The 17,907-nt window shown below is 39.4% G+C and overlaps 1 protein-coding gene across 2 annotated transcripts in view; it reads left to right on the plus strand.

Moving 5' to 3' along the window:
• The window catches only part of SEMA5A (semaphorin 5A), a 512,129-nt gene that overhangs the window by 113,605 nt on the left and 380,617 nt on the right, over positions 1–17,907 (plus strand). For both annotated transcript variants that reach the window (XM_050794063.1, XM_050794064.1), the window contains exon 2: positions 97–193. The gene's annotated coding sequence lies outside the window, so the exon portion shown is untranslated. The remainder of the gene's footprint in view (positions 1–96; positions 194–17,907) is intronic.

Below are 17,907 nucleotides of genomic sequence, written 5' to 3' on the forward strand. Positions count from 1 at the left end.
TGTTCAGGCTTTAATGGAACTTCATAGAATTCATCACCAATGACCACGTCCTCTTTTAAAATGGTTGACTGGATCTCTCTGTTTTCTTTTTTGAAGGGTTGGTGTGTGAGACTTGGGCCAGAGTGCCCACATGGCTGTGGAGTCAGTGTGATTCATGACTGAGGAAACGCGGCCTCCATCCTCTCTCTCCTTGGTAAGTGAGACATCTAAATGAGAAGGGAAGAAACCAAAAATATTACAGACTGAAATATTTTTGCCAGCTTATGAGCTTTACTTCTGTTATTAAAAACGAAGGTGGGCCGGGTGTGGTGGCTCACGCCTGTAATCCCAGCATTTTGGGAGGCCAAGGAGGGTGGATCACCTGAGGTCAGGAGTTCCAGCCTGGCCAACATGGTGAAACTCCATCTCTACTAAAAATACAAAAATTAGCCTGGCGTGGTGGTACGTGCCTGTAATCCCAGCTCCTTGGGAGGCTGAGACACAAGAATCGCTTGAACCCAGGAGGCAGAGTTTGCAGTGAGCTGAGATAGACCACTGCACTCCAGCCTGAGTGACAGAGCAGGACTCCACCTCAAAAATAAATAAATAAATAAATAAAAAATAAAGAAAGAAAGAAATAAAAAAGAGTGAATGAGCAAGCTTTCAGATAGAGAAACCTTTCAAGTAAAACAATTTTGGTCGTGTGCCACCGCTACATCACTCAGGAACCTGAAGACATGAAAAGGCTTAGATGCTTCTTAGAGTCTTCTGTGCCCCAGTGTGACTGCCTACCGGGTTTCAGTTTTGTCTCTTGTGGTTACCTCTGTGCTCTGCCCCCCACTTATTTGCAGTGCATACCACTGTCATCTCACTTCCTGTTCTGGGACATTCTACGGTCCCCTGCACCTACTGGGTGAGCCCTAAACCTCTCATGATACTCTCAGGGATCCTCCTGGTCAGGCCTCCACACAATTTCCTCCTTCCTGGGGCCAGTGATCTGTTCCTACCACCAACTGTGCTTGTTTGGATCTTCCAAAGGCTGGCTCATAAATGCTGGCTTTACTGGAGCCTTTCCTAAGCACTTGAGACCTAGGTGTTGCCACTTTCTGGGAAGACTAGAAGAAAGGAAGGGGTGAAGGGGGACAGAGGGCTGGTGGTGTAGGGGAGGAACAAGTAAAGTGAGGGAAAGTGACGGTATCATTCCATTTACTAGTCACTGCAAAGACACTGCCTTTGTTTGTTGACTTATTTATTTTTCTCCCTAACTAAATGACCGTCTCATTGTGGACAGGCTTATATTTCTTCCCAATTCACAAAGTGCTTTGCTGATTTTAGATAACCAAGAGATTTTCTGAATAACTGGTGACCATTCCCACTCTCGGATTATGAGTTCCCAGTCCCTGTTTTCTTCTACGAGGAAGGAGGCTAGATGGGTCTCAGAGCCGGGCCCTCTGTATAGATGTGTAGATGTGCTCAGCTGAGATGAGAGGCTCTCCTGTGTCGTCCTTACGTTTTGCAGAAGAAACGGATGTCTGCATTTTGCATGTTTCTCCAGCCCACGTAGATTCAGGTTCACATAGTGTCTTAACTGGAAACTCCTGTTCCCTCCTCCGCGGAGAACCACAACACCTGAGAGCTGGAAGAATCACCACATGGAGCCTGTGTTGGCTCGCTTTGGATGCTCAGTGGTCATCATGATATGTGATAGGTAGAGTTATTAGCTGATATAAGTCCTCACTGTGTGCCAGGCCCTGCGCTGAGATGTTTTCAATTCTCATAACAACCTTTCAGGATTCTGTTATTATGGTCACTGTTTTAAAGATAAGGAAATGGAGGCACCAAAAGCTTAAGTAATCTGCCTGAGATTTGCAGTGAGTCAGAGGCAGAGCTGGGATTTGATTCTATCTTCTTAACCTTTACACAAAACTGCCTCTTAGCACTAACAATGCCTCCCTGGAATAAGCACAGTCAGACATTATTTTTTATTCCTTACTGGAAATACTCAGACTCGTACAGAGAAGCTCAGAACAAATATTAAGAAATCAGTTTTTCAAACAGTAATCTAAATCAAGAATTGGCGAACGTTTTCTAAAAAGTGTGAGAAAACATTTTAGTGCTCACAGGCTGTACAGTCTTTGTTGCATCACTCTGCCATTGTAGTATGAAAGCAGTCATAGATATGTAAGTGAATGGGCATGGCTGTGTTACAATAAAACTTTATTACAAAGACAGGCGGCGGGCTGGATTTGGCCTCCAGGCTCAGCAGCTTTCTGAGCTATGATTAACATGATCCTTGCACTGCTGAAGACCTCATAGTATAGTGAATGAGAGTGTTTCGGGGGACAGTAGGTACTAGTCCCACAATGCAATTTATCTTGGATACTTGGGTTTTAATTATCAACAAATTTTAATGAAGTGTATTGTAACTGCAAACCTTACCCCTTGGAATAAGGGCATTTGATGTTCCATTGCTTGACATAGTCTATATGCCTCAAATGTGTTAGTCTAAGTCCCACCTAAATTACAGCTTTGCTCAAATTAGGGCCTGATAAATATTATTTTCTTGATATTTTGTTAAGCTAGTATATATAACTCATTTATGAAATAAGTTTAGATGGTATTTCCTACTTTGGTTTTTACATAGTTTCTAAGAGTGACACTGTTAGTTTGCACCCTTATATATAAGGTGCCTTTTATATATATATTATATATATTGCTGCCTTTTATATATATTAGGGTAAACATGCAATTATCTTGGGCTGTCTGATAATTATGTTGAACAAGAATGTTCTGATCTCAAATATCCCTCTTCTATTATGAGCAAAGACAGAGTTTGAACAGGATTGACATAGTTAAGCCATGAAATAACATGGCAATACCCTTTGCCACATAAATTGTGGTATGATTGTTTTAAATTTACATTTTTATTACAAAAGGATATTTCTGACACTTAAAGGCATATTTGACTCTACTATACCATTTACAAAGATGGGCAAAGAAAATTGAAAGACCAATTAATTTGTGTTTCTTTAAGCAATTTAAGCAAGGAACTATTGTATTCATTCGTTCATTCATTCTTAGAAATCTATAATTGCAGCAAACTCAAGAGCCTGATAATGTAGTAGAAGTTTTGGAGACATGCCTTTGTCAAGGGGCCACCGGCCCTAGGTACTTGTTCTATGTGCCTTGGCAAAGTGTGCTTCACCTTAATGGCAGTGATACAAAAAACAAAATTCTGATCGTAAAAGTAATGGAAAACTATCCTTGATTCCTTATTAACTGGAAAAGCAAATTGCAGAATAATATATTTGATATAATCCCCTCTTAAAAATAAACACACACGGCCGGGGGCGGTGGCTCAAGCCTGTAATCCCAGCACTTTGGGAGGCCGAGACAGGCGGATCACAAGGTCAGGAGATCGAGACCATCCTGGCTAACACGGTGAAACCCCGTCTCTACTAAAAAATATGAAAAACTAGCCGGGCGAGGTGGCGGCGCCTGTAGTCCCAGCTACTCGGGAGGCTGAGGCAGGAGAATGGCGTAAACCCGGGAGGCGGAGCTTGCAGTGAGCTGAGATCCGGCCACTGCACTCCAGCCTGGGCGACAGAGCAAGACTCTGTCTCAAAAAAAAAAAAAAATAAATAAAATAAAATAAAATAAAAAAATAAAAAAGAAATACACACACACACACATAATCTCTATACACAAGTTCATGTGTGTTATAAAGTCAACTAGAATATATATTAATATATACCAAACTCTAAACAGAGATGATCTCTGGAGTACAGGTGTTTGTACTGTATCATCCATGTGATCAGTAAGATTTTCAGGAGTATTATTATTTTTACAATTAAACAAAATTTTAAAGGGCATTAATGTAGTGAATGCTCATTACTGAAAATATATAAAAGAAGGGGAATATTCAACTATAATGCCTCTATTGAAGACAATCACAGATGGCATTTAATGGAGCCTTTTATGGAATATTTTTGATAAGCAGTTTAAAGAGTTGAGATAATAGTAGGCATACAATTCTGCAGACTGCTTTTTCACTTATACATACTTTCTCATATTATTGCAAATTGAAGAAAAAACGCTTATTTTAATGTATACGTAATATTCTATCATGTAAAGGCACTGTAATGCCATTGCCTACTCTCTTTTGTGGAACATATGTTGCTTCCAGTTCACAAAAGTCATAGACCATGCTGAAATGCACAAGACAAGGATGATGGGAGACTTCATACGCCTGAGTTCCAATCCTACTTTCTCACTTCGGGCCGGTCACTGTATTTGGTGCATGAAGTACATGCTTCAAAACCAATAGCAATTGTTATTGTAATACTTTCTTTTAATTGAGGGTTAATTCATTAGCTCAGAAGAGCTATAGTTGATTTACTACATAAAACCCAGGGAGTCTTAAAAATCTGCCAGTTTGGCTTTGTAAAAGTATTGTAGATATTTATACTTGATTTATATGCTGGAGAATTTATTTTGCTAAAACAAATTTGAGTATCATTACTCAAAAACTTTGAGCATTATTATTAATTATTTTGGTCAATTTGATAATATTCTTTCTTTATATGTTTTATTTTTTACTCATTGTGTTACTTTGCTAATTTTTTTTCAAGCGATAATTAGCCATTACTCTGAGAAGAGGCAAGAGAAAGAGAGAAAGGAGGAAGGAAGGAGAGGGGGAAGCGGGGGAGAGAGAGAGAGAGAGAGCGAGAGAGAGACAAACAAACGTGTGTGAGAATTATTTGTCCAGATTTTATAACTGTTTAGCTATAGAGACTCAGTGTTTTTCTTACAGATTTTAAGACTTAATTATTAAGTATATTAACTCATTATTGTCACTGTTTTTTCCCCTATTTCATTTGCTTGTTGCTTTTCCTTTTAAATTTAAATAAGTTTATTTTAGTGATGTCAGATTTTTTCTTGATAATGATTTTAATCAGTGCTTAGGAATTAAACAAAACATTTTCATCTATAAAATGATAATAGTAAAAAAAATTAACAAGATTCTTTACTTTCTTCTGATCTTATTAAAAATATTTAACTGTTTAATTCAGTACCAGTTTAAAATATAGTTTTTAAATATTTAAAATATAGTTTAAATTTAAAATATAGTTTTTCTTTTTAAAATCTTCTCAAAGTTTTATTCTGCCTTTCTTTGTCCTTACTGAAAAAAATCAATCCCCAATTTTAATTTATTGTGGATGTTCGGACAATAACAATATTTGTACAAGTGGGAGAAAATCCCAGCTACACGCTTCTCCTTTCTACAAATAGAGACCTAGTTTAGAACCAGACAACTTAAATTTTCTCATTCTTTTATTCATTCTTCTTTGTTAGGGAAAAGGTAACTTTCTATTTTAAGATTTTGTATAGCCTATGCCTACATTTTAACAACTATATTTCCTTTTTTAAAAATTTTTTTATAGAACTTAACCCATTATATTAACCATGATTAAATCATGATCACAGTGCTTTGCTTTTTGGCTCATTCTTGTACGTAACTTAAGGTGTTTGCATTAAATGTTACATGGCAGGTGTCGAAGACCGAGTTCAGGCTGGTCAAATCACATATGTATGGGTGGATGTCCTCTTTTGTGCAGTCTCGAGCACTGACATAAAATATTAATTTGTTGTGATGTGCTGATGTGCACACAATAATGTTAAGGGCAGGAGTTCCAAAAGACTGAATCTAGATCTCGCTTTCTGAGATTCATAACCACCTGACTGTGGACAGATCAGGCCAAGACTCAGCTCTCAGTCTACTTTTCTTGATTTTGTTGGATTTCTTGGCTATAAAATAAGGAAAGTGAGAAGACATAGGTTTGGGTGTGATAATAGGTAAGGAGGGGTTTAAACTAGACAAAGAGACTAAATATGAAAAAAAAAGTGCCTGCTGAGTTGCTGACAGTGTTTCTTTTGATGCCACTTTCCTGACAGGAATTTTATTTTGTGATATTTTCAGTGCATCTCTATGTATATTGTTGATACAAGGTACACACTTGCTTAAACATGCTGAGTGATTGTAATTTGGGAGAAAGGTTTAGCCTGTCGTTCTTAATAATGTCAGAAATACAGGGCTGTAGACAGTACTCCTGAGTCCCATCCAATTGTGTAGCCAGCCTGATGGAGAATCTCTGTGAGGCCATCCGGAAAGGCCTGTGCAGAGCTGATCTGTTTTGTCACAAGCATTTCACTCTGCTTACCAAAGTTCACTGACAAGAGAATTGTCAGCTTCCATTATCCCCATTAGAATGCATTGGAATTCCCCCATTATGGAACTTGGGAAATCTTGCCTCTCTCTCTGTTCTCTGCTATTTGAGATTTGGGCCTTTTCCCCTCTTGTGTTTAGGTGAATGTCTGCCAAGTGTGTTATCTTCCTGAAGGTCACCAGCTTTATGGCTACTATAAATATTTGTGAATCACAGCTGTGTGGTGAAGTTCAGAATTCGTTTTCTTTCCTTAGTTTCGTCATGGAGTGAGGCTGGGAGGGATTGATGTGTGCTGTTTATTCTCAGACACCCATTAGAGGGGCAGATGTGTGTGAGGTTAATTGCTTGGAGTTGAAGATCTACATGTGCCCATAAGGATACTGCCCTCTCGATTACACTGTGTGTAAGATCTTTTTTTTGGCAGAACTTTCCTAAGGGCATAAAAATGACCCCATGTTTGGATCTTTGGATTTCATGGGACTTGGGGGATTTTCCTGCCCTGTGGTTTCCGGATCAAAGTATTGGAGAGGCCCCTATAGCTGCAGGGCTGCAAACCGAATCAGTTCACGCTTTATGTAGCGGAGCTTTTCATGGGGGTTTTGTGTGTGTTTGTGTCTCTTTGAGCCTCCCAGGCCACAAAGGAATCAGAGTCATTTTACTTCATTTGTTTTTGTCTAAAGCCTGAGCAGTAACCACTATTGGTTAAACCAAAGCAGAAAAAGGAAAGGTTGGGAAGTTGGTTGGGAGATTCTGGGAAGTAAATACCACCGTATTTTCATATGACAGTATCTAAGAATAGTGCACTTACATTTCCAGTGCTGAGGAATTAGGTAGGTTGATCTAAGTCGTTTACTGTAGCTCAGATTTTTTTTTTTTAGTACATATAAATTGGGGTACCCGTCTCACAGCTCCGGGGCCACATACTTTTTGAGAACTGTTCCTCTTTTCTCCATTGCAGGCCGCCTCCTTACTACAGTGATGCTTTAAAGGTGAAGTACCTACCCAAGTGGGCCAATCACAGTATCCCAGCTAATGGACACTGATTAATTCTGATAGAAACTCTTAGCCCTAGTTTGGCCAAACTATATCCCATTCCTTTGCTCCTACAGTACTTAAGCAGTTATTTCCTTTCTTTCCTACATAATCAGCTTTTATTTTTCCCTCTATGTTGTTCTTTTTTTTTTTTTCCAATAGGAATGGAAAGATCTACCATCTTAAGAAAATTTGATCTGTGGCCTCTAATTTTTTCTTTAGTTATAACACATTTCTCTCCTCTTTGCTAAAACAAAACAAAACAAAACAACAACAACAAAACACACACAAAACAAAACAAAACAAAAAAAAAAAACTTTGTTTAAAGTGTTTGCCTGTACTTGTTGTCTTCCATTTCTGTCTTTTTATTTCTTTTTGAGCCCAGTCTGATCCGTCAGTCATTCCTTCAGCACTGTCTAGCCAAGATCACCCATCATTGCCATGTTGCTAAATCCAGCAGTTGAGGCTCAGTCATCATCATACTTAACAGTTAGCAGCTTTTATACTATCAACCCCTCCCACCTCCTTGACATACTTTCTCTACTTGGCTTTAGGATGCTCCATTTCCCTGGCCTGACCTCGTATCTCTGGGCTTTGCATCTTAGCCTCAAATGGTCATCTCCCTGCCATCCAAGCACTGGAGTCCCATAAGGTTCAGTGCCTGGACCTTGTCTCTTTTCCCACCATTCTCATCATTGAGAAATCTCTTCCAGTCCCATGGCTTTAGTACCATTTGCACACTAATTACTCCCACATGTCTATCTGTAGCCAAAACCTATCCCTAAGCTCCAGAATTATTTATATATTCAACCGCCTATTTAACCTCACAACTGGATGTCTAATTTATGTCTTCAAATTAACCATGTCCAAACTGAGCTCTTTTCTCCCCACATCCCCTAGCCATGTCCTTCTGTAGAGTTCCTCATTTTATTAATGGGAAGTCCAGTCTTCCACTTGCTCAGGCTGAAACACTTGGAATACTATTTGATTATTCTCTTTCTCTGTCACCCCATAATCAGTTGTCAACAAATCTTATTGTTATTGTTTTTTTGTTCGACATATATCCAAAATCTTGCCACTTCTCAACACCTTCACTGCTCCCTGCCTCAGCTAAGCTCCCAGCAACTTGGTCCCCATGAGTGCTCAGGTCTTCCGGCCGTCTCGCTGCTTCTGCTCTTGGGCCTCCATGGTCTTTTCTCCACACAATGACCAGATTGGCTCTCTGCTCAGAATCCTCCACCAGCTGCTGCTTTATTCAGATGGAGAGCCAGCTTCCTCACTTGGCCCACTAGGCACCACGTGTCCCTTCTTTGTCCTCATCCTCTCTCTTCTCTATCTTTCTCTCCCAAGCATCAGCTTCAGTTTCACTGGCCTCCTTGCTCTCCCTGGAACAGAGTAGCCACGTTCCTTGCCCAGTGTTTTCATTCTGACTGTTTTCTGTGCCTGCAGCACTCTTTACCTGAAGATCCCTGAAGATCGCTCCTTGGCCTACTTCACGTTTATTCAACTCTTACCTTCTCAGGAGATATTCCTGATCAAATGATTAAAATGGAAACAGTCTACCTGCTATTATCTATTTTCCTTCTCTGCTTTATTGCTTTTCTTCCAAAGAACTTAACACTGTCTGATATGTGACATATTTTGTTTATCTATTTTATATAACTTCTGCCCCCGCCTTCTCATGTAAGCTCTACCCTGCCAGGGATTTGGCTTATTTTGTTCATTCACTGCTCCGTTCCTAGGCGAGGTAAGGGACTAAGATGTAATAAGATGTCAATAATCATTTGTTGAGTAGATGGATTGATGGATGGATTTTTCTGGGACTTTCTGAATTGCAAGACTAATACCCTATTTCTAATTTGGACACAGAGCTGGAAGGCTATGAGCTTGGCTAAGACAAGAAGAATGGGATTCTTCCTCCCCATCCCCAATCAGAGATGGATGCGTTTGGTATAATTTCCCCCACATCGTTCAGTGGGTAGATATTTGCTTGTTCACCAGTTCTCAGCTAACCTGTCTCATTTTCCATGAACCTTTCTCTTCCTTCTCCGTAGCCAGGTGAATTAAGTTGCACCCTGTCTGTGTCTCCACACTCCTGTGCACATCCCTGCAATGGCAATTTAAAGTTGGATTCATTGTAGTATTTTGTAAATACATATAGTCCTTCTTCTTCATGCTGTGAAGTCCTTGGCTTGATTATTGCATCCATCTTCCCAATACTTAACACTCTGGCACATAATAAGCACTGAATACGTGTGTGTTATTTAATGAAGTGATTCAGATGGAAATTTTGTAAAATATAACTTCTCTAATGGTCCTTAAGAGTGTGATAAAATGTGTTCCTCTAGCCTTCTGATTGTGCTATATTTAATTTAAGAGGTTTATTGCATAATTTTACAATAATTAAATAATTATATTTGCTGTAGCCATTATAGACTGTCCTTATATTGTCCAGCCGGGGCCATTCATTGTACTGCTTTCTCAAATAGTCTTCACTGTTTTCCAGTATAACTGAACATCACTCACAGTGTACCAAAGACAGGAAAGACCGTGAGAGGCTTCTAAAGTCCGTTTCTTATTAATGGTTATCTATAAGTTGTACAGGAGAACAGAAAAGGAAGGTGAGGTATTCAAATAGCATCAAGACCGAAACCAATGTAGCTGCTTTCCTGCACTGTAGGATTCAATATCACCTCCTTCCTGGCATCTAACCTTTCTTAAAGTGAGCATTTGAACACAATCAATCAGTGTTACAGTGGAATTTCATAGTATCGTCTTCAAGGAGTATATATTAAACATAAAAATAGCGCAGCACAGCATGACGGTCAGGTTGTGGGGTAAGCCAAGCTCAGAAGACTGAAATTGTAGTTCCCATAATATAGTTATCTGGATGTACATGTCCAGGGGACAGCACTAATGTTTAAGAGTATCTGCCTTGCTGTGAGCACAATTCTGGGTCAGTTGGATGGATGGATGGATAGATAGATATAGTTGAATATATATATATACACACACACACACACACACACACACACACACACACGCAGATAGAGTTGAATAAACAGGAAGATAGAATGCCTACCTATATTAGTGCGTGTATGTAAATAATATAGCTATAGCTAAATAGATATAGATAGCCTTATCATTGGAGGACCCTACTGCATTAGATGCACTAGGGCAGGGTTAAAATCACTGAAATCTATATCTAGAACAATATACTAACACCCAGCTATGTAACTTAATTATGAATTTGTGGCAAATTAGGGGTAGACTGCTCAAGGATCTACCTACTAGAGGAAAACCACAGCCTAGGTAGCACCTTTTAAATAAGAACTTTTTACTAACTTGGTGCTACGTACACATGTGTGACTGTGGATATGCACACACACAGTATGGACAATCACTCACCTTCCTTACCTCCCTGAAGTTGTGACTGTGCTTTGTTGCTGGTTGTGTTCCCAGCCATGAGCAGCAGGTGCAATGTATTCATCAGCCTGGCACAGGGATGCATCAGCCAAGAAGGCAGAATGTTAGTAAAGCAGGAGAAGGATAGCATGTTTCCTATGTTAGTGCTCAGGCTGAAACGTCACCAGAGAACCAACGTACACTTCCATAGGCAGGTCTATTCTTTTCTCCCAAGTCACTATCATTTTTGTGTATCTTCCTGAAATTCCTTTCTTCTTGACTCAGCTTGATATGTAGTTATATGTTAACTTTATCATTCTGCTGCAGTATTTTCTAGGAGCTGAATTCTTTTTTTTTTTTTTTTCCACCAAGACAGAGTCTTGCTCTGTCACCCAGGCTGCAGAGCAGTGGTGGGATCTCGGCTCACTGCAACCTCTGCCGCGCAGGTTCAAGAGATTCTCCTGCCTCACCCTCCCGAGTAGCTGGGATTACAGGTGCTTGCCACCATGCCTGGCTAATGTTTATATATTTAGTAGAGCTGGGTTTTCACCATGTTAGCCAGGCAGGTCTTGAACTCATGACCTCATGATCCACCCGCCTCAGCCTCCCAAAGTGCTGGGATTACAGGTGTGAGCCACCACACCTGGCCAATTTCAGTTTTTAAAATAACTTTCTGTTTTATGTACTGGACTATATTCTTTTAATGTTATTTTATAAACCAGGTGTTAAAAAGGTCTACGTAAATGTTTTGGAAGTTTCTTCTGGGACATCATAATATTAGCAACAATAAAGTGAATTATGACAGTGTGACTCAGTTCTCTGATTATAACATTAAGTGTCTTGTATGTTTTCTAACTTTGACTCTTATTTTCTTGCTCATTTTTTGTCTTTATGGCAGATCATGTACAAAGTAATTATTGTTTTCTTGAGCAAATACTAAATGATCAGATACACTCAGAACGAACATTTCTAATCATATGTGCATGATTTGTGAAGACTTTATTAACTTGGAGTAGCTTTTCTCGTCTTTTCTCAAGCACATGCCAGTTCTCCAAGTGTAGAAAGAATAGAGTGTAGCTAATCCTGGGTCACCTCCAGGGGCCTGCGGTAGTCATCTGTTTGCAGCCAAAGGAGGACTTGAACATGCTCAGAGCAAGTCATTAAATAGTTCCTTGTAATGTAGCAATGACAATACAAATTTAATAATGTGGATTTTCCAACATTTCCAAATCCGAAATATTTCTCGAAGCACTGGTAATAACTTGGTGATAATTCATAATGCTTACATTATCTGAGCACTTCCTGTGTCCCAGACACTGCTTTACGCATGCCATTTCATCTTCTCAACAAGTAGGCAGGTTCTAATATTATCACCATTTAAAGGTGAGTGAACAAAGTGTGACGAGGTTAAGAAACTTGCCAAGGTCATGCTGAGGCCTCCTGCATGGTTGAGCCCAGTGGATAATATATAACTTCTTAATCCAGCATGTGTTTTACCCCTTTTATTTTCTAAAGGCCCCAAGGGATCCCTCTTGGTAGACTATTACAGAAAAGAATTCTAAAACAGCAAAACCCACCTATTTTACAATTTATTGCAAAGTAAAGCAGCTATAGGTTTCTCCAAATGGAATCTTGGTTTTATTTCACTGAGCTAGCAAATATTCTGAGGGTTGGAACCCACCCTCACTGTATGATTTCCTTGCAGAAAACACATGATTGGTGGTTGATCTCAAACAAAAATCCCTCAAGGACAGACATCTGTATAAACAAATGGTGTCCCTGAAACATCTCTTCCTGTACATGGGGTCACCAAGGGCTAGTGGGCATCTCAATTAATGTCTGATTGGAAATCGTGCTTCTACTGTTGCTGTAACACACTGACTGTTTTTCTTGAAAATTGCAGTCAAAGTGACCATGAGAAATAACTTGCATTCTCCCTCCTCCCTAGGTATTTTTTTTTGTGTGTGAACACATGTAGTGTATGAGCCTTGGTTATAGGCGCTGGTGATATACACGTAAGCAAGACAGATAGGCTCCTGGGTCTCCTGTAGCATACATTTTTGATGGAAGAGTTAGACCATAAGCAATAATTGCATTCACAATAAATAAAAATAAATATTGTCCAGTGGTAAGTGCTATGCAAAGAATTCAGATGAGTTCATGTGACAGAGAGCGAATAGGGGACAACTTTGGATTGGTTTGTGTGTAGTGGGGAAGGGGACAGTGGTGTGAATTGAGACCACAGAAGTGGGTAAGAGTTAGCACGTGTAGGGCTTTGTAAGCCAGGATATGAAACTTCTATGCCTATTAGGGGCATTGGGAACCCTTTGGAGAAGCAGTGGTGGGATATGAGTTATTTACATTTCCAAATTGTCATTTAAATTATCAGGGTCACCACTGGGTCAGGAGAGTGGATTCCAGAGTAGCTAGAGGGGAAGCAGGAAGACCAGCTTGAAGCTCTCACAGATGATGGGGTCAGGCGTGATGGTGGCACAGACTACAGGGTTGTTAGTGTAGGAGAAAAGTGGATGGGCTTGACGTATTTACAGGTAGAGTCTGTGGTGCTCTGATGGATTGGGCATTGGGGAGAGGAGAAGATAAATTAAAAATGAATTGGAAGTTTTGGACCTCAGTAAGTGAGTGGATGGTGGACCACTGACTGAGACAGAGAAGCCTTGGGGAGGGGTAGGTTTTGGAGGGAAAAACAGCAGTTCTCCTAGGGCAATGTTAACTTTGAGTTGAAGGCTTTCATTTCTCATCGGGTCTAAAGAGTAGACAGATACACAAGTGTGGGCTATCAAGGAATGATTGGGAATAGAGCTGTGTATTTGGGGGTCATTGACACATTGGCAGTGTATTTGAAATCCAGGGCCTCTGACCTAGGAGATGCCTCAGACCTGTTGGAAAGCTCCTCATAATATTTCATTTGCTATAGTACTGCTTTGATACTTCAGAAGTGATCTTAAAAGTGACAAAAAATCTCAAAGGTAAATCTCCTCTTGAGGGATTTCATTCAACATCTTAGTAGCAAAATTCTCCGCTGTTGTATCGTAAAATGCCATTCTGGCTGTAGGAAATAAGGTCAGACTCTTACAATGAAATATTTTATGTGAGTTCCTTTCAGCATTTATTTTGCTTTTTTTTTTTTTTCTCACAATCAGCAGTTCAGGCTTTCATTCTTCTCAAAACCAGGCTCTTTCCAGTTGAGTCTTGGGAGGTGCTGGGCAAAGTAAGCCATAGGTTATAATGATTTTTCCAGTTTTCTTAGTTAGCAAATTGCTACTTTCTGACATTAAAAATTTGCTGTACTGTGTTCTCACTCCACACTGCTCTTTTAATTGTTGTGTTTTTTCCTCAGAGACCTTGAGCTAGGGAGAAGTTTAGTGTTTGAAAGGCCTGCTGAGAATTTTTGTTGATGTAGTTAACATTTTCAGTGTCAGTTCCAGCTGCAGTAGGCATACTTGTTGACTCATTGAATCTCTGTGAACATTTGTGATGTGTTGGGTGAGAGGCTCTTTGACTCGCTGTTAATAAAATGCAGCAGTTAGTGATGCCGCCCAGAGAGCCACTCAATGTGTGATTCCCTGCAAGGATTTTTGTTAACCTCACTTGCATTGTTAACACCTTTTGTAAGACGATCAAACCTATGAAGCTCAGGATGTCACCAGAGTTTTATCAGTGGCTTAGAAGTTTGATTTTCTATCAAAGAGAAATTCATTTGGCTTATTAATATAAAGAATAAGGCTCACGTTTCTCACGGTTAGTGAAAACAAGATTTGGCCCTGGCCATTAGGATTCCCTGAGGCAGAAGTATTCTACTGTAAAGCAGAATATATGACTGTATGTTGAGAATCGGTAGGTTGTGAGCTCCTAGAATCCATAGTGAAGGCTTTGTGAAAAGACTGTGCATAATTTGTAAGGCACAGTGATCAAGAACTTGTCAAAATAGATGAGCTCAGGAATAAAACAGATAACTGAGGATAAGTCATGTTCATCCAGTGGATCATTTCATTGGTAAAATGCCATTATGGAAAGTAGTTTGTAAGTAATCCAAAATATCTCATTTTAAAAATTCATGATTTTTTAGCACTTGTGAATCACCTCTCGAGAAAGCCATTTAGAACAAGTCTAGTGGGGAAGCAGGTGGTCAGAAGTCAACCTTCTGTATCCAGAGTAGCCCTCAGCCTGAATTTTAAAATTATGTGATTCTCCTTCTCTGCTGCATGGTGGTGTTAAAATATCAGCTAATACATGCTTAAATGAATGATGTTGAGCTCACTGAGGGCAGTGAAATACACAGGTGGAATTTGCATCAACTGTTCAGGACCTTTAACTCTGGCTTGCAAGCAGTCTGTTAGACCCAGAGAACAAATCCCTGCAATATTGCTTCTTCACAAAATGATTTTACAGTTGATCCTGGCTTGCAGATGGAGTCAGTGAAAAAAAAAAGTGGATTTCGCTATACTTTTAAGATTAATTTTTTTGCACTCTTTTTGGGATTAGAAACATAGTTGAACATCCTCTTTATTGGTGGTACCAATAATAGTCTGATAAAAATTCAACAAGATAACAGCAACAAAAACAACACTGAAAAATGCTTTGGAACATCGGACAGGATGACAAATACATTTCTCTTTCCAGCCATCTAACAAAAAAGCCTATGATTTTATTACTTGGAAAATTCTGAAAAATGACAGATCTGGAGAAAGAAACCCTCAATGGAAATGTAAGAAACTAGTTCTCGGTTGACTGCATTCCGTTAGCCTTTTTGTTTTTGTCTGTAAAGAGGAGAAAAACTTCGATACTATCTACCGTTTTTAAAGAAAAAGAGAGTCAGTTCTTCCTTGCAAATTCAACTTATTTTGTATATAAACAACTACAGTCTTCCCCTTTCATGATGCCTTCTTCTCCAGATGCTAGAGATAGTTTTTGGGCTCAGAATTCTGGTCTGTATTTATGTCCGGGTCAAAGACTGCATCCTGTGAGCGGCACAGAGTGACAATTATAGCTGAAAATTCCCAATTCAAATGCTTTGCCCAGGTTGAAGAATTATTCAGAGAGCAACACCCTAGTAACATTTGCATCAAAGGGTGAGACCAACTGTGTTAGTGACTTGGTGTATGATGGCTTCTTATAAGCCAAGGGAGGGGCAAGGTGGCATCTGTGCCAAAGGTTAAGAAAGCATCCTTGAACATGTACTTTTATTTATACTGAATCTTTTCCAAGTTCATCTTTCACTGGATGTTTTATCTTAGTAATTGCAGAACGAGAATTTTCTGCTAATTCCTTCTTTTTGGCAACCTAAGGGATAGACTGTAATTTGGTTATCGTTAAAATAAACTGCTAAAAGGTGACATAAACCATCTAAAAAGTCTAGCATTAGATAGAGGTAATATTTGCAATCCCTGCAATAGGCATAAGGTTAATATTTCTATTATACAAAGACCTCTTATAAATTGATGAGAAAAATTCAGGCAGCCCATAAGAAAGTAGAAAAATATATGAATAGGTAATTCACATAAGAGCAAATCCTCGTGTCCAGTAAGTAGATAAAACAATGTTCTATCCATTACTATTAGGATAATTCAAATGAGATATCATTCTAAAAGAGAGGGATAAAAAGGTAACACCCATTGCAGGTAAGGATGCTGACTAAGGGGACTCTCACCCATGACTGATGGAAACATGAATTACTTACATTTTTTGGGAAAAGCAGTTTGATAATCCTAATTAAAAATATACAAACTCTTTCACCCAGTATTACAACCCTTGGGAATATGTACTATACAAAAAAAACCACCAGTATATTTGGGCATATATATTGTAAAAATAAAAATGCCAGCATACCTATATAAGGACATGTATAGTGAATGTTTATTGAAGCTATTTTTACTGCTTCCTTTCCTCTCTCCCTAAAATTGATCTCACATATTGAATGTGTAGCAATCAAGCATAGATTATATGTCAGTTAGGTTGTAAGAATGTCTCAGATGTGATTAAAGATTAATTTAAATCATATCTGGTTAACTTGGAGAGATTTTATGGTATTATGAGAAAATCCCAAATTATAAAGTAAAATGACCTCCATCCCCTGTGTCTGAATACCTGTGTTTGTATGTTATTGCAGAAACATGGAGGAAGATACAGACGGCAGTACACTAAACTATAAACACTGATTATGTGGGTAGGGGAGGAAATAAGTTCAAAAGAAATGACCCTGAAATAGGCAGTGAGCTTGCAGAAGTATGAAAATTTGGGAAATGTGGCCATGAATTCTTTTTGTTTGTTTGTTTTGAGACAAAGTCTCGCTCTGTCACCCAGGCTGGAGTGCAGTGGCGCAATCTCAACTCACTGCAACCTCCACCTCTGGGGTTCAAGTGATTCTCCTGCCTCAGCCTCCCAAGTAGCTGGGACTACAGGTGCACGCCACCACGCCTGGCTAATTTTTTATATTTTTTTAAGTAGAGACAGGGTTTCACCATATTGGCCAGGCTGGTCTCAAACTCCTGATCTTGTGATTTACCTGCCTCGGCCTCCCAAAGTGTTGGGATTGCAAGCATGAGCCACCGTGCCTGGTGGGGCCATGAATTCTAACCTTGTTGTTCTGGACATAGCAGAAGCCTGGTTACAAGTAAGATTGTCAGAGAGCCTTCCTATTTTCTAAAGGGCTTGAAATATTCTTACAAGGGCTATAGGCTGTCTCCCATCCCCCAGTCATTGCTTCCTTATGTTAGGAGTCATGTTTCTGACAACATTCATTCTTCTTTGAAAGTTCCCTTCTTAAAATACCAGCAGTCAGCAGCAGTGGATTAGAAATCCTTAAGTCTGCCCTTAGGTATTTGATGTAAGATATTTAATATTTCCCCTTCTCTCCAGCATATGAGTGACCCTGTGCAAGTCAAAAAGTCTCCCTGTGTCTCATTTGCCTCTTCTATGAGTGCAACTACCATAATTCTTTTGTGCATTACAGGTAGTGACAAATACTATAATTAAGGTAAATTATAATGGTAAATGCCTAACTTTTTATTCCAGGGGTGTTGCATAAACAAAGATGGAATGTAATACAGCCCACCAGCACCACTCTGTTGGCAAATGCTGCTGCTATCACTTAAAAGCAGGGGCTTCCATGAGTTTTAGCAGTCTCTCTGGTACATTTTTTGAATCACCCCTGTGCATTGCACATCGTTCATGATGGAGCACTCTGTGTGCAAGTTACCAGTGGAGAAATGAAATAGTTCAGCCCTGGAACAAAGGCCTTTATGTT

This window comes from Macaca thibetana, chromosome 6 (assembly GCF_024542745.1).
Source record: "Macaca thibetana thibetana isolate TM-01 chromosome 6, ASM2454274v1, whole genome shotgun sequence".
NCBI lineage: Eukaryota > Metazoa > Chordata > Mammalia > Primates > Cercopithecidae > Macaca > Macaca thibetana.